Source organism: Pongo abelii, chromosome 17, assembly GCF_028885655.2.
Source record: "Pongo abelii isolate AG06213 chromosome 17, NHGRI_mPonAbe1-v2.0_pri, whole genome shotgun sequence".
NCBI classification, from domain to species: Eukaryota; Metazoa; Chordata; class Mammalia; order Primates; family Hominidae; genus Pongo; species Pongo abelii.
This window is the reverse complement of record NC_072002.2, coordinates 22,695,497-22,718,619: the sequence shown is the minus strand read 5'-3', so window position 1 is coordinate 22,718,619 and position 23,123 is coordinate 22,695,497. Positions and strand designations below refer to the sequence as shown.

Below are 23,123 nucleotides of genomic sequence, written 5' to 3'. Positions count from 1 at the left end.
ATGTTGGTTTTGCATACTTCAATCTTACTGAACTCACTTATTAGTCCTGGTACTAATAATACTCACTTATTAATTCTTGGTAGATTTGATCAGATTTTCTACATAGACCAAAGATTTTCGAACCTTTTCTTTTTCAAAGTACCCTCTTATTAAAGACTTGTGGCAAAAGGGGTCTCTGTTGTAGCTGATAGACTCTGCCATTGTAATATGAGAGCAGCCATAGACAACCTGTATAATTAATGAACACAGCTGTGCTCATTGACGAAGACAAGAAGCTGGCCCACAGGTTAGAGTTTACCCAAACCTATTGTGTGGTCATGGTTGTGTACAAAGACGGTTTCATTTATTTTTTCAACTGGGATGACTTTTATTTCTTTTTCTTGCTTGACTGCACTAGCTAGAATCTTCAGAACAATGCTGCATAAAAGCAGTGAAAGCAGACATTCCTGTGTTGTTCTTCATCTTCTGGAGAACATATTCAGTTTTTCACCATCATACATGTTAGCTGTAGGTTCATCATAGATGTTCTTTATCATGCTGAAGAAGGTCCCTGGATTCTTATTTTGCTAAGACTTTTTCATTTTTACAAAATCAGAAATGAGTGTTTAATTGTATCAAATGCCTGTATCTGTCGAGATGATTCTGTGGATCTACTGTTTTCCGTTAATCTGGCAAATAACAACGATGTTTGAATGTTAAGCCAACCCTGCAGTCCTGGGAAAAAACCCCATTTGTTTGTGATGTACTGTCCTTTTATTATACTGTTGGATTCAATTTGCTAAAGAAGTTATGATAAAGTCTTTATTGGTTTATTATAAAGACTTTATTTATCAGACCAGTTTTATGTTCACAGCAAAATTGTGAGGAAGGTACAGAGATTTTTCAAATACCTTCTACCTGCACACATATGTAGCCTCCGTCCTTATCAGTAGCTCTCCCCATAGTGGTGCAGTTGCTATAATGGATGAGCCTACATTGGCACATCAGAATCACCTGCAGCCCGTAGTGTGCATTGTACACTGGTGCTGTACATCGTATGGGTTTGGTCTTAAGGTACACTGACATGTATGTGTGTCATATACATTGTTTTCACCTCCCTAAAAATCCTCAGTACTCTGCCTGTGTATCCTTTCCTGGTGTCCCTCATCCTCTGGCAGCCACTGATGTTTTTACCATATCCATAGTTTTACATTTTCCAGAAAGTCATATAGTTGGAATCATACAGAAAGTAGCCTTTTTAGGCCGGGCACGGTGGCTCACGCCTGTAATCCCAGCACTTTTGGGAGGCCAAGATGGGTGGATCACCTGAGGTCAGGAGTTCAAGACCAGCCTGGCCAACATGGCGAAACCCTGTCTCTACTAAAAATACAAAAAGTAGCCGGGTGTGGTGGCGGGCGCCTCTAATCCCAGTTACTCAGGAGGCTGAAGCAGGAGAGTCGCTTGAAGCTGGGAGGCAGAGGTTGCAGTGAGCCAAGCTTGCGTCATCGCACTCCAGTCTGGGAGACAGAGTAAGGCTCTGTCTTAAAAAAAAAAAAAAAAAAAAAAAAAAAAAAAGAAAGTAACCTTTTTAGGTTGGCTTGTTTGACTTGGTAATATGCATGTATGGTTCCTTCATGTATTTTCATGGTTTGATTTGTCATATCTTTTTAGCATGGAGTAATATGCCATTGTTTGGCTGTTTAACCACAGTGTATTCATTCACGTATCGGAGGATGTCTTGGTTGTTTCACAGATTGGTTCAATTTTTACATTCATGCTCATGAGGGAGTTTTTATTGGTAATATCATTGTCTGGTTTTGGTTCAGGGTAATGCTAACATTAAAGAGTGAATTGGGGTGTACTCTTTTTTGTTTCTTTTTGGAGAGTTAGTGTTGAGTTGTATTATTTCTTCTGAAAATGTTTAGTGGAGTTCACTGCCATAGCTAGCTGAGTTTGAATTTCTTTTGCTAGGACGGTCCTCAGCTATGACTGAAGTTTATTTTTTATATTTAGGGCAATTCAGGTTATTTATTGCTTCTTGGTTAAGGTTTAGTAATTTCCCCTTTTAAGGAATTTGTTAATTTTATCTATTTTGTTATGTTTACACATAAAAATTATAATGTCACCTTGTTTTTTTGTTTGTATCTGTACGGTCTGTAATCATGTGACATTTACTCATTTCTGAAATGAGTAATTTGTATCTTCTCTTCTTCCTGATCAGCCAGGGTAAATAGAGATTTCTCACATTTATCAGTCTCCCAAAGTGTTTGGTGTTGCTGATCTTCCTTTTTTTGTTGTTGTTCTGAAACCAATAGTATAACAAAATACCATAGACTGGGTAGCTTCTAAACAGGAGAAAATGATTTCTTACAGTTCTGGAGTCTGCAGAGTCCAAGGTCAAGGTGCTGTCAAATTTGCTGTGTGGTAAGGAACCTTCCCGGATCATAGATGTGTTCTTTTTCTCTGTGTCCTCACATGGCAGAAGGGGCGGAGGAGCTCTCTGGGGTGTGTTGTGTAAGAACACTAATCCCATTCATGAGGGCTTGGCTCTCATGATATGACTACCTCTAAAAATCCGCCCTTGTTGATTAGGTTTCAGCATATAAACTTTTGAGAACACAAACATTCAGACCACAGCAGGTGGTTTTGTTTTTTATCCTTCTGCTTGCTTTGGGTTTAATTCTCTGATTTTATTCTATTATTTATTTATTTATTTATTTTCATTTTCTTAAGGTAGAAGTCAGGGTTATTGATTTGAGACTCTTCTAATATTGACATTTAGTGCTAAAATTTGTATTTAAGTGCAGCTCTTGCTGCATTCTACCAACCCCGATATGTTATTTTTTCATTTTTATTCAGTTCAAAATATTTTCTTTTTTCATCATCTCTTTGAACCAGGGTTATTTAGATGTGTGTTTCTTGGTTTTCATGTATTTGAGTATTTCTTAGCATTATTTTTGTTATTGGTTTCTAATATCATTGATTTGTGGTTAGGATATGTACTTTGTATGGCTTACATTCTTTTTACTTAATCTTTTTAATGAGATTTATTGTATGGCCTAAAATATTGTCTATTTTGGTAAGTGTTCCATAGGTACTTTGTGTGGCGATTCCTCAGGGATCTAGAACTAGAAATACCATTTGACCCAGCCATCCCATTACTGGGTGTATACCCAAAGGACTATAAATCATGCTGCTATAAAGACACATGCACACGTATGTTTATTGCGGCACTATTCACAATAGCAAAGACTTGGAACAAACCCAAATGTCCAACAATGATAGACTGGATTAAGAAAATGTGGCACATATACACCATGGAATACTATGCGGCCATAAAAAATGATGAGTTCATGTCCTTTGTAGGAACATGGATGAAATTGGAAATCATCATTCTCAGTAAACTATCACAAGGACAAAAAACCAAACACCGCATGTTCTCACTCATAGGTGGGAATTGAACAATGAGAACACATGGACACAGGAAGGGGAACATCACACTCTGGGGACTGTTGTGGGGTGGGGGTAAGGGGGAGGGATAACATTAGGAGATATACCTAATGCTAAATGACGAGTTAATGGGTGCAGCACACCAGCATGGAACATGTATACATATGTAACTAACCTGCACCTTGTGCACATGTACCCTAAAACTTAAAGTATAATAATAATAATAATAATAATAATAAATAAAATAAAATAAAAAATAAAAAAAAGAAAGGCATGGTGTTGTTTAAGTCTGCTCTATTCTTGCTAATTTTCTGCCTCCTTGTTCTATCACTTCCTGAGTAAAGGGTATTGAAACCTCAGATTACCTAGAAATTGTCTATTTCTTTTTATAGTTCTGTCTACTCTGGCCTCATGTATTTTGAATTTATTCATGTTATTAGGGGCATAAACATTTAGGACTATTATATCTTCTTGATTAACTGAAACTTGTATCATTGTGACATGACCTTATTTATTGCTGGAAATTGTTTTGCTATGAAATCTACGTTGATATTAATTGAACCATTTCTTCTCAGTAGTCTTCTGTCAAGTATTAGCACATACCTTTTTCTATTCTTGCAGCCGATTTATGTCTTTACATTTAATGTACATTTCTTATAGACAGCATGTAATTGGGTATTGCTTTCTTATCGAATCTGTCAGTCTGCTTTTTAATTGAGGCTTGTAGACCAGTTTCATTTATAATGTGATATTCAATATAGTTAAGTTTGTCTGTCATTGTGCTGTTTGATTGCTGTTAGTCTCGCTATTATTTGTTCCCCTTCTTTTTCTGCTTTCGTTTAGATTAATCAGCTATTTTCTATGATTTAATTTCATATTTCTTTTTTGGTTTTTTATATATAACTCTTTGCTATCTCAATGGTTTATTTAGGATTTATAGTATGTAATTTTAACCTATCATAGTCTACCTTCAAGTAATGTCATACCACATCATAGATGGTATAAGAAAATGAGAATGGTACACTTTTATTTAATTATTTTGTCCCAGACAGTTCCTTCCTGAATCTGTGGGAATATGGATTTTGCCAAGTTTAGAATGTTTTTGGCCAATTATTTTTCAATTTTCTTTTCTGTCTTTGTTCCTTTCTATTTGGGGATTTATATATTAGTTGCTTGAAGGTTTCTCATAGTTCATCATGACAGATTTACAATTGTGATCTGTGTTTCTTTTCCTCCACTGTAGTTTTTACCTCTGACATTGTAATTTACATTTCTGCAAGTGTGGTTTGATTTTTAAAGAAATACCTTTCATGCCTCCACTTATTGTCTTGAGCTTTGTTTGGGGTACAGTGATTTACTTATAAACAGAATTCTTTTTGTTCTTGCTTTTAGATTTTGAGTAATTTGCCACTCCTGAGGCAAGAGTTTTCGGATTATTTATTGTCCTGTGAAGTATGAGTGTTTTGGGCCTGGCTCTTGGGATTGGACCCTCTTCTGGGCGCTTTGTGAACAACAGGCTTGGTTTCTCCTCATCTTTCTCTAGCGTGTCCCCCCACCGCTCGCCACCCCTTGGTCTTAGGAAGTTTCCTAGCACACATCCATTTTTTTCATTATTCCACTAAATACTTCAGAGGGGACCTCTGCAGATCTCCAGGGTTTGTTTCCTCTGCTGCTTTCTCCTCTCCAGTGTTCTGTCATGTGATTTCTCTCTGCTTTTGTTTTACCGGATTCTTAGGGTCACCGCCCCAGCTCAGGGAATCTATGTCAGATTTTCTCGCTTTGTCATGGCCTGGGAGCTCTGTCAACAAAAGAAGCTCTGTCAACAAAAAGGCCTACATTTGTTTCCTGTCTTTTAGTGATGACCATCTTCATTATCTGAAGTCCACTGTGTTGAAAATCATTGTTGAATATATTTTGTCTGTGTTGTTTTTGGTTGTTTCAGGTAAGGAGGAAAATCAGCACCCGTTGCTCCCTCTTGGCTGTAAGCAGATTGCCGCAGAGCTCCAGCACGTGCAGCAGACTAGCCAGAGTGCTTTGCTTCCTCCTTTGCTCAACCGCTTCCTTCTCATTTTTTATTTCTCAGTGTATCCTTCTCTTCCTCAGGGAAATCTCCCCTGAGCCAAGTATAGGTCAGATTCTCTTACGTGACTAAGACAACTATGTGTTCTTATAGCATCTCTCTGAATTTGTAATTGTCACATTTTTGTCTGTGTTCTTTACTACACTTGAAGCTAAACAAGATCAGATGTGTTTTCTGTTTTATCTGAAGAGCTTTCTAAAATATTTTCCACATTGCAAGCACTTAATATGTACATATTCATTCAGTGTATGAATGAGTGCCATGTTGAAATGCATAGTCCTTTATATTTAAAAACCTACTCATGTATTTTATCTCTGTTTTGTCTTCTCCCGCTTACAGATTTTGTTAGCCTATTGAAAATCAAGAATGCAACAGCTGCATGTGAAGGATCAATAGAGGATAAAAAATGTTACTGTGAACAACTTAAAGTAAAATTTCAAAAAATGAAAAATAATATTAGCATACTACAAAAGGTACTATCTGAAACAAACAAAACCAAATCACAGTTAGAGCATCAGAATCTTGAAAGGAAAAAAAAGCTCTGTAATTTGAGGTATCACATTCTAGTTTTAAAGAAATATTTGAACTATTTATACTAAGGATATGTAGGATAATTTTTGTAATAGCTGACTTACCTTGTAGGGTTTAATAGAGAAGAAAACCTCTTAAAATTGTGGAATGTGAAATTTTTGGATAAAAAATCACAAGTTAATTGTGAATACTTCTCTAATAATTAATTACATATTCCTTTAAATCATTATTTTAATGGCTATATAGAATTCCACCCTATGGAAATTTCATTATTTAATAAATTGAAATTGGGGTTTTTAATTTTTTGTATTAATGCTGTAAGAAACATCTTACATATCCATAGTTTTCTACATTTCTATTTCTTTACTTCGGATAAATTTTTCAAAATAGAGCTATCTGATTAGAGTATAGGAGCTTTTTAAAAGAGATCTTTGATTACTATTACTAAGTTGTTCTTACGAAAGTTTATAATTTATAATTTGAGTATGAAATGTATACTTTTCTCCACCCAGAGTAATTATTTTTAAAATTAACCAGTTTTTTTTTTTGTCCTTTCGAGACAGTCTTGCGCTGTCACCCAGGTTGGAGTGCAGCAGCGAAATCTCGGCTCACTGCAGCCTCTGCTTCCGGCTTCAAGCGATTCTTGTGCCTCAGCCTCCCAAGTAGCTGGGATTACAGGCACACGTCACCATGCCTTTCTAATTTCTTTTTTTTTTAAGTAGAGATGAGGCTTTGCCATTTTGGCCAGACTGGTCTCAAACTCCTGACCACAAGTTATCTGCTGGCTTTGGCCTCCCAAAGTTCTGGGATTACAGTGTGAGCAACCGCGCCTGGCCCAATTTTACTCTTAATATGCAGCGAATGAAAAGTAAAATGGAAAGTGATTACTGATTAGCTTAGTGAACATCTGTCTCTGCTACAGAGTTTAAATTAATTCAAACTTCTATGCAGAAGGCAGATATTATTCTTTATTGTTTAGATATTAGATCTTGTCTTGTTTGAGAATGGATTTTAAAATTGTTTGTAAAATACATAGTAATCAACAGAATAAGTCAAAAGTGTTAGCAGAAAAAGAAACATAAAAGGTATGGGGTAACATCTTAGATTCCTTAGCTTAGTCTTGGATTATTGTCATCTGGAGATACACATTGCAAGAAGGCATCTGAAGGTGCTATCTTACAATGTAAATCATCTTTAGGGATACCTGCAGTATTTTATGAAGATGAAAATTTATTTCTGGTGAAGGTATCAACTTGTTTATAAAAAATAACTTTTTTTTAAATTAGCTAACTCTAAATGATTCATCCTGACTGAGGAGTAATTATTACTGTGTGAAGAAAAGGTAATTTTTAACTTGTAACTTTACCTAATAATTTTCAACATCCTTTTCCATAATATTTACTAGAATTACTAGTAACAGAAGCTAATCAATTAGCAGGATGTTCATTCCTTACTACCTTTCAGTTTATATGTCTTCTTTGGAAGACATCGAAGTGAGAAATTAACATGAAAACTAGAAAGAAAAAATATTCAAGAACATGGGCACTTTATTAGGATAATAAACCAGCATATGAGTGTTTTGTTTTTAAAGGATTTTAAGATAAGTATATTTAACTACAGATTCATCTTACAACAACAAGAAGAAGAAAGAATAAAGGCTGAAGAGTTGTATGAAAAGGATACAGAAGAGTTAAAAATAATGGAAGAGCAGTATAGGACACAAACTGAAGTGAAAAAACAACTTAAACTGACTCTCAAATCATTGGAAGTGGCATTGAAGACTGTAAGAAGTAACTCAAATCAGGTAAATTAATGTTTGGTAAAATTTTACATTTCTAATTTTATTTAATTAATATTACTTAGAATATCCCTTTGACTTAGTTCTAAAGCAAACCACAAATTTTATTTCATCTTAAAAATAAATGATACTTATAGCTACAATTATTTATTATAAATCTTGGCCTCAAAGTTATATTTTATTTCAGCTCAAAGACCTTTGGAAAACAATGATATCCCATAATATATATACTTAGTGATATTTTGTTGGTAAGTAATTTGTTCCTAGTTACATAGTTCAGTGTAGTTTTCCCTATTTTGCATTAATTATGGTTTCAAACATTGTGAAAAGGAAATAAAAGTTATCATAATAGTATATAATCTCAAGATTTCCTAAGAAGAGCTTTATAAATTTTATCTTCTTTGGTGTTTTGAAAGAAAAGGTTTCTATTGTATTTGTATATCTACCCCCATGGAAGTAACTGTGATCTGGTGGAGGAGCACTAGAAGCAGAGTTAGAGGACCTAGGAAAAATCCAGCAGCTTGCTTCTATTTTTAACCTTTCCCTGCAGAATTGTGATAACTAAATGAATTTATTGATGTATGCATACAAAAGTGCTTAGTACAATGCCTAGATCTGTCATTTATCAATACATGTCATTGTTAAAACTGACTCTAAAAATGTAAGAAAAGTAGAATTATCTATAAAATATTCACAGGAAAAAGAAACTTAAGGAATTTGGAAAATTTTATCTGTCCAGATATCTGCAGAGCTAAGGCTCTTACTATAGGGAAAGTAAAGGTTAGATGTTAGTGTGTAAACCCAGTTTCTAAATGTAATCATAGTTATTAATCATTTATGTTTTTGGGTTTGTTGAAATTCAGTAAAAGCCTTTTTTTAAAAAAAATCAGATTCTTAAAGAATTTCTAGTGGTTTCTTTTTTTTTTTGCTTTCATAGATTCATTGTCTTCAAATACGTTTTTGAACTTTTGAGAATTTATGCTCTAAAAGGTTTGAGGTTTTGATTCAACTTTTTTTTTCCAGTTGGATATCCAGATAGCAACTCTTTCATTGTATAAATGTACAGGTTATTACTTATTTAGTTTCAGAAGAAATCATAATATGTCATTTTATTGGTTGCTAGTTGAAAGTTTTCTTTGTTTTATTTAGAATTCTCATACTCATGAAAAAGAAAGAGACCCGTGGCAGGAAAATCACTTGATGCGGGATGAAATTGCCAGACTCAGGCTGGAAATAGACACAATAAAACATCAGAACCAGGAAACTGAAAATAAATATTTCAAAGATATTGAAATTATAAAGGAAAACAATGAAGACCTTGAAAAGACTCTAAAGTTGAATGAGGAAACATTAACAAAAACGATAACCCGGTATAGTAAAGAGCTTAATGTTCTGATGGATGAGAATACAAAGCTCAATTTTGAGCTAGAGAAGGAAAAACAAAGCACACCAAGACTGGAAACAGAAATGGAATCATACCGTTGTAGACTGGCTGCAGCCCTATGTGATCATGATCAATGTCAGTCATCAAAAAGAGACCTACAGCTTGGTTTCCAGAGCACAGTGAATGAATGGTGTCATTTACAAGAAAATACTAATTCTCACATTCAGATTCTTTCTCAGCAACTTTCTGAAGCTGAGAGTACATCCAGTGGCCTAGAAACTGAGCTCCGTTATGAAAGAGAGGCTCTCAAAGAAAAGACGTTGGATATAGAACACATGCAAGGAGTCCTAAGCCGAACACAGTGTCGATTGAAGGACATTGAACACATGTACCAAAATGACCAACCTATTTTGGAAAAATACGTGAGAAAGCAGCAATCTGTAGAAGATGGACTATTTCAACTACAAAGCCAAAATCTGTTGTATCAACAGCAATGTAATGATGCTCACAAGAAAGCTGACAATCAGGAAAAAACAATAATTAATATCCAAGTCAAATGTGAAGATACTATAGAAAAACTTCAAGCTGAGTGTAGAAAGCTAGAAGAGAACAATAAGGTGTTGATGAAGGAATGCACTCTTTTAAAAGAAAGACAATGCCAATATGAAAAAGAGAAAGAAGAAAGAGAAGTAAGTATCAAGAAAAATAAGTATTTTTCAAACTTCCTGAAGTAAAATTTAAAGTATATTTGGTTATGGCTAAACACTGAATCTAGTTGAATATCAAAATATATACATGATAAACAGTTCTGCTATATCACCTTAGAACGGAATTTGTTTCCAGCAAATAAAAGTTAGAGCTAGGAGATGCTTTCCTTTGAGTAAAGACAATGTGACACTTAGGAAATTTTAAACGTTTCAGTTACAAAATGTTAATATAGACTAACATTTATAATGTAGTCTTACACTGCTGAAATAATTTTAATGTCTGTATGTTGCCACATTTTAGGATTATGATAAAGCAGATACAAAGAAATATTCATACCTAAAGTGTTATTTTGAAATAGATTCAATTAATTAGAATACTTTGACAGTTAATTCCAGATTTCCCAGATGAACTAAAGTGTATTTCCTATTTTATAATTATTCTTCCTCAATAGCTTTTAAAGTATCTTCGTTGGTATAATTTTATTTTTATTCACGTCAATTTGACTTAAATCTGAAAATAAGTCAGTCTCAAATTATATATTGATACAACCGTTCCATTCTTTAAAGACATCTTTCTTACATTATAATATGGGGAAAATGTGGTAAATGTTAGCCCAACCATATTTGATTTAATCTTCCCTCTGGCATTTATAACTTACTTTCAATTTTTCAGTCAAAAATATGGTCATAATTTTTATTTCAAGGCTCAATGACTCTCATTTGGATATAAGGTTGTCCAGTACAAAGATCAGCTTAGCTGTCTGTGATTTGTTAGTTTCACATTGGATCCTCATTTTAGACTAATGAGGGGTGGTAGGAACGGTGGGAGTAGGGAAGAGAGACATAGCAGCTGGGGTCAGTGAGGGAAGTGGAAGCCAGGTTAACTAGAGCCTCTAAGGCCATTGGAATGTTAGTTTTCTTCTGAGATGGAAATCTATTGGAAGGATTTGAGCTGGTGACTGAATATGTGAGGAACTCTGAGGTTGCTTTGAGCTGCTGCTTATAAAAAAGAGGGAAAACATTGCAGTGTAAAATTCACTGCCACCAGTCCCACCCACATACCTGTATTTTTTGAGACCTCAGAAGGTTTTTAAGCATTGCACATTCATCAGTGCGCTGAATGTGTTGTATGAGTAACACAGCACCAGTTTGGGACAAAGATAACACCTTCTTTATCCTTAACTGGATTCAGTAATAAACAGGAGTGTGTTCACATGAGGAGGAGAAGAAGAATCAGTGTGTGGTGGTATTTTTCAAAGTGTATATATTAGAGTTAAATATTATTAACAAAATTTAATAATAAGGTGATATGTAAAATCAGTAACAAAAATAACATCTTACCAGGTAGTTGTGAGACAGCTTCAACGAGAAGTGGATGATGCCCTGAACAAACAATTGCTGTCAGAAGCTATGCTAGAGATTTCATCACAAAGTCGTGTTAATTTAGAAGATGAGACGCGAAGTTCAAAGAAGAAATTAGGCCAGATCAGAAGTCAAGTATGTATGAAACTTAGCATGTCAACAGTTACTCTGTAGCTGGTTAAATAATATCAAGTGTTTCAGGACACTAGTTTCAGTGGAGAGCTTTCTTTTGTATTTTCATTATAATTAATTTTATTAAAATTTGATTATCTTTATAATACACCCATTTCTCAATCTCTGCCATGTTTTATAATTATAAATATTTTTCTTACATTATTTCCCCTTATGAAAGTTGAGAATTACACATCATTTCTCACAGAAGATTAGAGAATTCTTTTTTCTTTTTACAGTATATTTTTAGTGATTTCTTTCATTGGCACGTGGAGACAAGCCAGATTAATTCAGAGGATAATGTCTAATGGAATGTTTCAGAAAATTTTCTTTTTTTAATCTCTACTTTTCTGTGCGAATAAAGACTTGTGCTTACTTATTTCATGGGTTTCTGGTTAACTGGTACAGAAAGGCCATTCTGCAGAATAAATTAGTATTTTGAGGAAAATCCTTACTCTGACTTTATATCGGGCTATAGTCATAGTCATGTGACTATGGACAGTTAGCATTTGCCAACATGTATGTGTCTACTTTCTCTTGTTTAAAACAAAAACAAAAAACTTTACAAATGGGGTTATAGAAGGTCAGCAAAGGGTAGGTTTGAGATGTTTGGGTGGGTCAAGTGGGCATTTTGACAACGTGGCTTCTCCTTTGGCATGTCAATGGACATCTCTGCATTTTAAGATGACACTTTTAAATAAATTCTCTCCTAATGATGACACGAGCCCTGCCACTCAATAGGATAATCTATCTATTTTAATTATTTTTCTGTTTATTTTAAAATTTTCTTGTGGTTTCCCTGGAAAGGAAAGATGATGCTTAGTTTTAAATGTTAAAAATGGGTCGGGCGCGGTGGCTCACGCCTGTAATCCAAGCACTTTGGGAGGCTGAAGCGGGTGGATCACCTGAGGTCAGGAGTTTGAGACCATCCTGGCCAACATGGTGAAACCCCATCTGTACTAAAAAAGATACAAAAATTAGCTGGGCATGGTGGTGGTGCACGCCTGTAGTCCCAGCTACTCAGGAGGCTGAGGCAGGAGAATCGCTTGAACCTCGGGGGTGGAGGTTGCAGTGAGCCAAGATGGTGCCACTGCACTCCAGCCTGGGTGGCTGAGCAAGACTCCGTCTTAAAAAAAAAAGTGCGGCCGGGCGCAATGGCTCACGCCTGTAATCCCAGCACTTTGGGAGGCCGAGGCGGGTGGATCACGAGGTCAGGAGTTCGAGACCAGCCTGACCAACATGGTGAAACCCCATCTCTACTAAAAATACAAAAATTAGCCGGGTGTGTTGGCGGGCGCCTGTAATCCCAAGCTACTCAGGAGGCTGAGACAGGAGAATCCCTTGAACCCGGGAGGCGGAGGTTGCAGTGAGCCGAGATCGTGCCATTGCACTCCAGCCTGGGCCATAGAGCAAGACTCCGTCTCAAAAAAAAAAGTAAAAAAAAAAAGTGCAAGTTTTCTTGCTACAACAAAAATTAAATGCATACAGACAAAAAAGAAATGAAATTATAGTTGATATAGTGGTGTTTGGAATTGAAAAATATAAATGCTTACTATAATTTCCTATGTTTCCCCATTTTACCAATTTTGTAAATTTGAGTATCTGATAAAATATAAATTAAAAAAGAAAAATATTGTGTTTTAATCCTAGAGCATAGGCAGTAAACTTTTCTGTAAAGGGCCAAGTAGTATTATTTGAGACTTTGTGAGCCATAAGATCCCTGTTGCAACAACTCAACACTACAGTTACAGCACAAAAGTAGCCGTAAACAGCATGCAGACTGAAGGGGTGTGGCTGCATTCCAGTAAAATTTAGTTAAAAAACAGGTAATAGGGGCCGGGCGCGGTGGCTCACGCCTGTAATCCCAACACTTTGGGAGGCCGAGATGGGCGGATCATGAGGTCAGGAGATCGAGATCATCCTGGCTAACACGGTGAAACCCCGTCTCTACTAAAAACACAAAAAATTAGCCAGGCGTGGTGGCAGGCGCCTGTAGTCCCAGCTACTCGGGAGGCTGAGGCAGAATGGTGTGAACCCGGGAGGCGGAGCTTGCAGTGAGCCGAGATGGTGCCACTGCACTCCAGCCTGGGTGACAGAGCGAGACTCTGTCTCAAAAAAAAAAAGGTAATAGGTCGATTTGTCCTAGATTATCATTTTTTAATAAAATAGATTGTGATAGTCTAAAAACAGTATTTTATATATAACCATATTTTGTTCATTCATTCACCTATTGATGGGCATTTGGGTTATTTCCACACCTAAAGGTTGTTTTTAATTCTTTGTTTTAGTTGCAAGAAATGCGGGATCAACACACAGAGACTCTAAGATGTGCTGAGGAGATGCCAGACCACATGCAAAAGTACAATTTAAAGCAACATACAAAATATCTTGAGTATTTATAAAGCAAATGAGTAGTGTAGTAGGAGAATTGCATCCGTTAAGATAATAAGGATGTCTATGTGAAGCCAAGGAAAAATTTCAGCTTTAGGCTATTTTGAAATGCATAAATTTTCCACATTATTTTTAATTTTACACGTCATCCACAAAACAAAGGTAGAAAAATAACAACAGTTTCTCAGTTTTCTACTTTTCAAATGTCTCAGAATTTATATAATTATTCCTTCAGGTGTTTGTTCAGAATTTATATGATTTAAAAAAAATTATGTCTGAGAATAATTATTTTAAAATATATATTTTAGGCTTAAAATAGGAAATGCCATGTTAAAAATTAGAATGAAAAACCGAGTGGACAAAATTGAGCAGCTTCAGAAAATTTTGGTAAGTTCAAGTTCAATAAGTCAATCTCTTATTTTCTGTCACACTGAAAAGGAATTTTATTTTTCTAGAATATCCCTTGTCCAAAATGTTTGGGAGGACCAAAAGTGGATTTTTTCAGATTTTGGAATATTTGTATACACCTAATGAAATACCTTAGGGATGGTACCCAAGAGTAAACATGAAATACATTTGTGTTTCATATATACCTTATGCATATAGCCTGAAGATAATTCTACACAATGTTTTACTTTTTTTTTTTTTTTGCCCGAGGTTGGGGGGTGCAGTGGGGCACAGAGTCTTGATCTGTCGCCCAGACTGGAGTGAAGTGGTGTGATCTCAGCTCACTGCAACCTCTGCCTCCCAGGTTCAAGCAATCCTCCTGCCCCAGCCTCCAAAGTAGCTGGGACTACGGGTGCGTGCAGCCACACCAGGCTAATTTTTGTATTTTTAGTAGAGATGGTTTCACCATGTTGGCCAGGCTGGTCTTGAACTCCTGACCTCAGGCGACCCACTTGCCTCAGCCTCCCAAAGTGCTGGGGTTACAGGCGTGAGTCGTCACATCTGGCCTGTACAGTGTTTTACAAAAATGTTTTGCATGTAACAAAGTTTTAACTGTTTCCACCACAGCCTGTCACATGAGGTCAGGTGTGGACCTTTCCCGTTGTGGTATCATGCGTGTGCTCAAAAAGTTTCAAATTGTACAGCATTTTGGATTTCAGATTTTCAAGTTAGTGTTGATCAACCCTCCTTGACATACTATAGGGCTACATGATAATGTCTCTTGTTTAACTTAAACATTATTAATAATATTTGACTGTTTCAGATGCAGCAGGTATACAAGGAAACATAACTGCAGAAGTAGATGAAGGTATGTTGCCAAAAATTATGAATTAAATTTAAATCATGGATTTCTGAAATAAATATAAATAGTGAATGGGTTGCTTGGTTAACAAATACCACATTAAATACGTTTTCTTATACACATTACTGAAAGATGTGAAAACGTAAACATAACGAAAAGTGTATTTATGCCTCATTAGTTTATCATCTTCCATAGCTTTAAAAAAAGTCTTAAGAAGTCTGTATGTATCCCCTTTTTTTCTGGCTCTACACTTGTTTCCTCTCTATGGAACTGTCAGCTTGCCCACTGAAACTGTTCTCAGAAAACAAAGGTATCATCAACTTCTCAAGGTTATGGTAGTGATTTAAGGCCAAGAGATGCTAGACTCATGTATCAAGCAGTTACAGTTCATAAGCAGTCACTTGACCAGTCATTTTAAGAGAGAGAGAGAGAGTGTGTGTGTGTGTGTGTGCACGCACGTGTGTGTGTGTATATGTGTTTTATGTATACTTGGTTTCTGGACTCTGTTCTGTTCTATTGATCTCTTTATCTTTATGCCAAAATCACACTGTTACGATTTTTGTAGCTTTGTAATAATTCTTCAAACTGGGTTTATTTTTCCTCTAAATTTATTCTTTTGTTTTTTTCAGAGTTACTGAGCATTTCTGTGTCATCTACATGCCATGAAAGTCTTAAAGTCAATTGTCAATTTCTACAAAATACCTGCTTGGATTTGGACTGTGATTGCGTTATGTCATGAGAAAGAATGAACATCTTAACAATGATGAGTCTCTCAACTCGTGAATAAGGTATTTTCTTAGATCTTCTTTGATTTTTCTCAAATGATACTTTTTAGTTATCATCGTACAGATATTTTGCATAGTGTCAGATATATTCCCAAGAATTTTATATTTTAATGCTGTTATAAATAGTATTATTTTTAAAATTTCAATTCCTAGCAGTTTATTTCTAACATATAGAATTACAATTGATTTTTATATATTGATCATGTATCCTGCAATCAGGATATTGATCATTGGTGCCAGTAACATAATTGTTATGTTTTATATATTGATCATTGGTGCCAGTAACATAATTGGTTTCACTTGGTTTTCCACATAGATGATTATGTCTGTGAATAAAGATAGTTTTACCTATTTCTTTTCAGTCTAGATGCCTTTTGTTTTCCTCCATTTCTTCCTTCCTCCCTTCTTTCTTCCTTTTTTTCTTCCTTCCTTCCTTCCTTTCTTCCCTCTCCCAACTCCCTTTTAAAAAGTGATTACAGTGGCTCGAATTTGCAGTACAGTGTTGAATAGAAGTGGTAAGAGCTGACATGCCTTCTCGATCTTAGGGGAAAGTATTCAGTCTTTCATCATTACATAGAATGTTAGCATTAGGTTTTTTAAAGATGCCCTTTGACATGTCGAGGAAATTCTCTTTTATCTCCAGTTTGCTGAGATTTTTTCTTTAATGAAAAATGTTCAGTTTTCTCAAATGCTTTTTCTGCATCTAATACATAATCATATGGTTTTTATGTTGTTAATATAATTATAAGATTAATTGATTTGGGGGAGAAGGTTAAGTTGATATTTAATTTAAAATAATTTTTAAATGTAGTTTTTTCTTGAATTTTTTAGTTCAAATCTTGTATTCTGTTTAAAATGCTCTAAACTTTGTCAATTCTTTTTGAAAGTTCTGGTGAAATATACATAACATAAAATTTAGCATTTTAACAATTTTTAACTCCATAGTTCAGTGGCATTAAATACATTCACAATGTCATACAACAATCAGTATTATCCATTTCTAGAATTTTTTCACCATCCCTAATAGAAACTCTGTACCCATTAAATATCTTCCCATAATCCTTCCTTCATCCCTAGTAACCTGTATTCTACTTTCTGTCTCTATGAATTTACCTATGCTGGGTATGTTATATAAGTGAAATCATAAAACATCGGCTTTTTGTGTCTGGGTTATTTCACTTAGCATAATGTTTTCAAGGCTCATCTATATCGTACAGCATGTATCAGTAGTTTATTTCCTCTTATTTGCAATTAATTTTCTATTGCAGAGAAATACCACATTTTATTTAACAGTTGATGGACATTTGGATTGTTTCCAGGTTTTAACTGTTACGAATAATGTACTGTGGACACATATGTGGACATATGTTCCTCTTGGTAAATACTCAAGTGGGAATCGAGGTCAAATGGTAACTGTGTTTAATCTCAAGGAACTGTCAGGCTGTTATTCAACACAGCTGTACAATTTTACATTTCCACCAGCAGTGTATGAGGGTTCCAATTTGTCCACATCTTTTCCAGTATTTATTTTTCATCTTTTTTATTATAGGCATTCTAGTGGTGTGAAGTGGTACCTCATTGTGGTTTTGATTTGCCTTTCCCTTTGATTTTGACCATCCTTTCATGTGGTTACTGGCCATTGTCTATGTTCTTAGATGAAAAACCTGGTCGTTATCCTTTGACCATGTTTTAATTGATTGCCTTTTTGTTGTTGATTTGTAAGAGTTCTTTATATATTCTGAACAAGAATGGGTTTTTTTTACACTTTTTTCATAAACTTTGTTCTAAATCTTGTATTCTTTATTGTTTCTGTGTTTTAAAATTTTGTTTTATCAGCCTCTTTTCTCAAGAATTTACCATATATATTAGTACCATATTTCTGTATTCCAGTCTTGTTTTCATGATTTGCTTTCTTGCCCCAAAGAAAAAAATATATTCTCATTACCCAAATAATTTCCCACTTTACTCACACCCACTATTTTTCTGTAATCCACATTCTCTCCTGGGCAAAAGATTGGGAAGATTTATCTTACTGAGGGAACTTCCTTTATATTGTTCAGGAATAGCTTTAATGAATTTTACATACTTGGAGACATCAGGAGAAAGCATGTATGTCACTGCTTTCCTCAGGAGCACTGGTTCACATGCCTTGAAAGGATTTAGTAGACCTTTAATAAATGGCGTAAGATACTAACAGCTGCCATGTCATTAAGCATCACATTTACTTATCAAGAAGAAAATAATTTAGAATTTACCTGTCAAAATCTACTACCAAGATGGCACGTATTTGACTAAAACTGCAGTGTTTGTCCCTGTTGACATAACTATAGTCCCTGCCTTTCTCATCTGTTTTTCCTTTTTTTTTATTATTATACTTTAAGTTTTAGGATACATGTGCACAATGTGCAGGTTTGTTACATATGTATACATGCGCCATGTTGGTGTGCTGCACCCATTAACTCGTCATTTACATTAGGTATATTTCCTAATGCTATCCCTCCCCCCTACCCCCACCCCACAACAGGCCCCAGTGTGTGATGTTCCCCTTCCTGTGTCCAAGTGTTCTCATTGTTCAATTCCCACCTATGAGTGAGAACATGCGGTGTTTGGTTTTTTGTCCTCGCGATAGTTTGCTGAGAATGATGGTTTCCAACTTCATCCATGTCCCTACAAAGGACATGAATTCATCCTTTTTTATGGCTGCATAGTATTCTCTGGTGTATATGTGCCACATTTTCTTAATCCAGTCTATCATTGTTGGACATTTGGGTTTGTTCCAAGTCTTTGCTATTGTGAATAGTGCCGCAATAAACATACGTGTGCATGTGTCTTTATAGCAGCATGATTTATAATCCTTTGGGTATATACCCAGTAATGGGATGGCTGGGTCAAATGGTATTTCTAGTTCTAGATCCCTGAGGAATCGCCACACTGACTTCCACAATGGTTGAACTAGTTCACAGTCCCACCAACAGTATAAAAGTGTTCCTATTTCTCCACATCCTCTCCAGCACCTGTTGTTTCCTGACTTTTTAATGATCGCCATTCTAAGTGGCGTGAGATGGTATCTCACTGTGGTTTTGATATGCATTTCTCTGATGGCCAGTGATGATGAGCATTTTTTCATGTGTTTTTTGGCTGCATAAATGTCTTCTTTTAAGAAGTGTCTGTTCATATCCTTCGCCCACTTTTTGATGGGGTTGTTTGTTTTTTTCTTGTAAATTTGTTTGAGTTCTTTGTAGATTCTGGATATTAGCCCTTTGTCAGATGAGTAGATTGCAAAAATTTTCTCCCATTCTGTAGGTTGTCTGTTCATTCTGATGGTGATTTCTTTTGCTGTGCAGAAGCTCTTTAGTTTAATTAGATCCCATTTGTCAATTTTGGCTTTTGTTGCCTTGCTTTTGGTGTTTTAGTCATGAAGTCCTTGTCCATGCCTATGTCCTGAATGGTATTGCCTAGGTTTTCTTCTAGGGTTTTTATGGTTTTTAGGTCTAACATTTAAGTCTTTAATCCATCTTGAATTAATTTTTGTATAAGGTGTAAGGAAGGGATCCAGTTTCAGCTTTCTACATATGGCTAGCCAGTTTTCCCAGCACCATTTATTAAATAGGGAATCCTTTCCCCATTTCTTGTTTTTCTCAGGTTTGTCAAAGATCAAATAGTTGTAGATATGCGGCATTATTTCTGAGGGCTCTGTTCTGTTCCATTGGTCTATATCTCTGTTTTGGTACCAGTACCGTGCTGTTTTGATTACGGTATCCTTGTAGTATAGTTTGAAGTCAGGTGGTGTGATGCCTCCAGCTTTGTTCCTTTGGCTTAGGATTGACTTGGCAATGCGGGCTCTTTTTTGGTTCCATATGAACTTTAAGGTAGTTTTTTCCAATTCTGTGAAGAAAGTCATTGGTAGCTTGATGGGGATGGCATTGAATCTATAAATTACCTTGGGCAATATGGCCATTTTCACGATATTGATTCTTCCTACCCATGAGCATGGAATGTTCTTCCATTTGTTTGTATCCTCTTTTATTTCGTTGAGCAGTGGTTTGTAGTTCTCCTTGAAGAGGTCCTTCACATCCCTTGTAAGTTGTATTCCTAGGTATTTTATTCTCTTTGAAGCAATTGTGAATGGGAGTTCACTCATGATTTGGCTCTCTGTTTGTCTGTTATTGGTGTATAAGAATGCTTGTGATTTTTGCACATTGATTTTGTATCCTGAGACTTTGCTGAAGTTGCTTATCAGCTTAAGGAGATTTTGGGCTGAGACAGTGGGGTTTTCTAGATATACAATCATGTCATCTGCAAACAGGGACAATTTGACTTCCTCTTTCCTAATGTAATGCTCTTTATTTCCTTCTCCTGCCTGATTTCCCTGGCCAGAACTTCCAACACTATGTTGAATAGGAATGGTGAGAGAGGGCATCCCTCTCTTGTGCCAGTTTTCAAAGGGAATGCTTCCAGTTTTTGCCCATTCAGTATGATATTGGCTGTGGGTTTGTCATAGATAGCTCTTATTATTTTGAGATATGTCCCTTCAATACCTAATTTCTTGAAAGTTTTTAGCATGAAGGGGTGTTGAATTTTGTCAAAGGCCTTTTCTGCATCTATTGAGATAATCATGTGGTTTTTGTCTTTGGTTCTGTTTATATGCTGGATTATGTTTATTGATATTCGTATATTGAACCAGCCTTGCATCCCAGGGATGAAGCCCACTTGATCATGGTGGATAAGCTTTTTGATGTGTTGCTGGATTAGGTTTGCCAGTATTTTACTGAGGATTTTTGCATCAATCTTCATCAAGGATATTGGTCTAAAATTCTCTTTTTTTGTTGTGTCTCTGCCAGGCTTTGGTATCAGGATGATGCTGGCCTCATTGGAATAGTTTCAGAAAGAATGGTACCAGCTCCTCCTTGTACCTCTGATAGAATTCGGCTGTGAATCCATCTGGTCCTGGACTTTTTTTGGTTGGTAAGCTATTAATTATTGCCTCAATTTCAGAGCCTGTTATTGGTCTATTCAGAGATTCAACTTCTTCCTGGTTTAGTCTTGGGAGAGTGTATGTGTTGAGGAATTTATCCATTTCTTCTAGATTTTCTAGTTTATTTGCGGCGAGGTGTTTATAGTATTCTCTGATGGTAGTTTGTATTTCTGTGGGATCGGCGATGATATCCCCTTTATCATTTTTTTATTGCGTCTATTTGATTCTTCTGTCTTTTCTTCTTTATTAGTCTTGCTAGCGGTCTATCAATTTTGTTGATCTTTTCAAAAAACCAGCTCCTGGATTCATTGATTTTTTGAAGGGTTTTTTGTGTCTCTATGTCCTTCATTTCTGCTCTGATCTTAGTTATTTCTTGCCTTCTGCTAGCTTTTGAATGTGTTTGCTCTTGCTTCTCTAGTTCTTTTAATTGTGATGTTAGGGTGTCAATTTTAGATGTTTCCTGCTTTCTCTTGTGGGCATTTAGTGCTATAAATTTCCCTCTACACACTGCTTTAAATGTGTCCCAGAGATTCAGGTATGTTGTGTCTTTGTTCTCATTGGATTCAAAGAACATCTTTATTTCTGTCTTCATTTTGTTATGTACCCAGTAGTCATTCAGGAGCAGGTTGTTCAGTTTCCATGTAGTTGAGCGGTTTTGAGTGAGTTTCTTAATCCTGAGTTCTAGTTTGATTGCACTGTGGTCAGAGAGACAGTTTGTTATAATTTCTGTTCTTTTACATTTGCTGAGGAGTGTTTTACTTCCAACTATGTGATCAATTTTGGAATAGGTGTGGTGTGGTGTGGTGCTGAAAAGAATGTATATTCTGTTGATTTGGGGTGGAGAGTTCTGTAGATGTCTATTAGGTCCACTTGGTGCAGAGCTGAGTTCAATTCCTGGGTATCCTTGTTAACTTTCTGTCTCGTTGATCTGTCTAATGTTGACAGTGGGGTGTTAAAGTCTCCCATTATTATTGTGTGGGAGTCTAAGTCTCTTTGTAGGTCACTCAGGACTTGCTTTATGAATCTGGGTGCTCCTGTATTGGGTGCATACATATTTAGGATAGTTAGTTCTTCTTGTTGAATTGATCCCTTTACCATTATGTAACGGCCTTCTTTGTCTCTTTTGATCTTTGTTCGTTTAAAGTCTGTTTTATCAGAGACTAGGATTGCAACCCCTGCCTTTTTTTGTTTTCCATTTGCTTTGTAGATCTTCCTCCATCCCTTTATTTTGAGCCTATGTGTGTCTCTGCACGTGAGATGGGTTTCCTGAATTCAGCACACTGATGGGTCTTGACTCTTTATCCAATTTGCCAGTCTGTGCCTTTTAATTGGAGCATTTAGTCCATTTACATTTAAGGTTAGTATTGTTATGTGTGAATTTGATCCTGTCATTATGATGTTAGCTGGTTATTTTGCTCGTTAGTTGATGCAGTTTCTTCCTAGCCTTGACGGTCTTTACAATTTGGCATGTTTTTGCAGTGGCTGGTACCAGTTGTTCCTTTCCATGTTTAGTGCTTCCTTCAGGAGCTCTTGTAGGGCAGGCCTCGTGGTGATAAAATCTCTCAGCATTTGCTTGTCTGTAAAGGATTTTATTTCTCCTTCACTTATGAAACGTAGTTTGGCTGGATATGAAATTCTGGGTTGAAAATTCTTTTCTTTAAGAATGCCAAAGCTGGGCACGGTGGCTCACGCCTGTAATCCCAGCACTTTGGGAGGCTGAGGAGGGTGGATCACGAGGTCAGGAGATCGAGACCATCCTGACTAACACGGTGAAACCCCGTCTCTAGTAAAAATACAAAAAAAATGAGCTGGACGTGGTGGCAGTCACCTGTAGTCCCAGCTACTTGGGAGGCTGAGCTAGGAGAATGGTGTGAACCCGGTAGGCGGAGCTTGCAGTGAGCGGAGACCGCGCCACTGCACTTCAGCCTGGGTGACAGAGCAAGACTCCATCTCAAAAAAAAAAAAGAATGTTGAATATTGGTCCCCACTCTCTTCTGGCTTGGAGAGTTTCTGCCAAGAGATCAGCTGTTAGTCTGATGGGCTTCCCTTTGTGGGTAACCCGACCTTTCTCTCTGGCTGCCCTTAACATTTTTTCCTTCATTTCAACTTTGGTGACTCTGACAATTACATGTCTTGGAGTTGCTCTTCTTGAGGAGTATCTTTGTGGTGTTCTCTGTATTTCCCAAATTTGAATGTTGGCCTGCCTTGCTAGATTGGGGAAGTTCTCCAGGATGATATCCTGCAGAGTGTTTTCCAACTTG

General features: G+C 36.2%; 1 protein-coding gene across 1 annotated transcript in view; it reads left to right on the top strand.

Moving 5' to 3' along the window:
* Window positions 1-9,906, top strand: part of ANKRD62 (ankyrin repeat domain 62) — a gene marked incomplete at its 5' end in the record, with an annotated part of 34,745 nt that extends 24,839 nt beyond the window's left edge. Inside the window, 3 exon segments of the mRNA NM_001133186.2 lie at window positions 5,849-6,062; window positions 7,661-7,844; window positions 8,988-9,906.
* Window positions 9,907-23,123: the final 13,217 nt, after the last annotated feature.